Source organism: Balaenoptera ricei, chromosome 20 (assembly GCF_028023285.1).
Source record: "Balaenoptera ricei isolate mBalRic1 chromosome 20, mBalRic1.hap2, whole genome shotgun sequence".
NCBI lineage: Eukaryota > Metazoa > Chordata > Mammalia > Artiodactyla > Balaenopteridae > Balaenoptera > Balaenoptera ricei.
The window spans coordinates 62,378,819-62,379,419 of record NC_082658.1 but is presented as its reverse complement, the minus strand read 5'-3'; positions in this window follow the sequence as shown (position 1 = coordinate 62,379,419).

Sequence of the window (601 nt, the reverse complement as noted above, 5' to 3'; positions counted from 1 at the left end):
TTGCTGTGAACCTAAAACTGCTCTAAAAAATAAAGTCTATATAAAACTTGTTTTTAAAGCTCAGGATCCTAGGCATTAGTATCTTTTTAGAAGTTCCTAAAATTATTATAATATTCCAGCATGCCACCAGGGTTGAGGAACGATTGGTTTAGACTGTTTGAGATTTCTCTCTGAGCTGGGGACAAAGTGACCTTTCTTAGAGGCGAGTATCTGAACGAAATGAGGATACTGTTACGGAGGGGGGAGGGGATGGAGTTGGCACAGACCACGAGGCACCTGCTACCCTCACCAAGGTCCACAGCGCGGTCAGTCCAAGCCATCAGGGTGACTCCGGAGACATTCGGGGAAAGGAGGAGAGTCGGAGAAGGGCCATCCTGCTGTTGCCCGAGGGCGATGCTGGCCCACGGGAGAGGCAGGGCCAAGAGAACGTCAGGAGCAGAGCCGGGCCCCGGTCCTCCCCTGGCACCTGCCCTCCCTCCGGAGTGGGAGATGGTACATTTCCCCGCTGTTCAACCTTGGCCAGAGGCTGCAGGTGGAGTCCGGGCGGTGGGGTGCAGGGAGCGGGGAGGCTGGGATGGGGGGGCACAGGAGTCACTGCGGG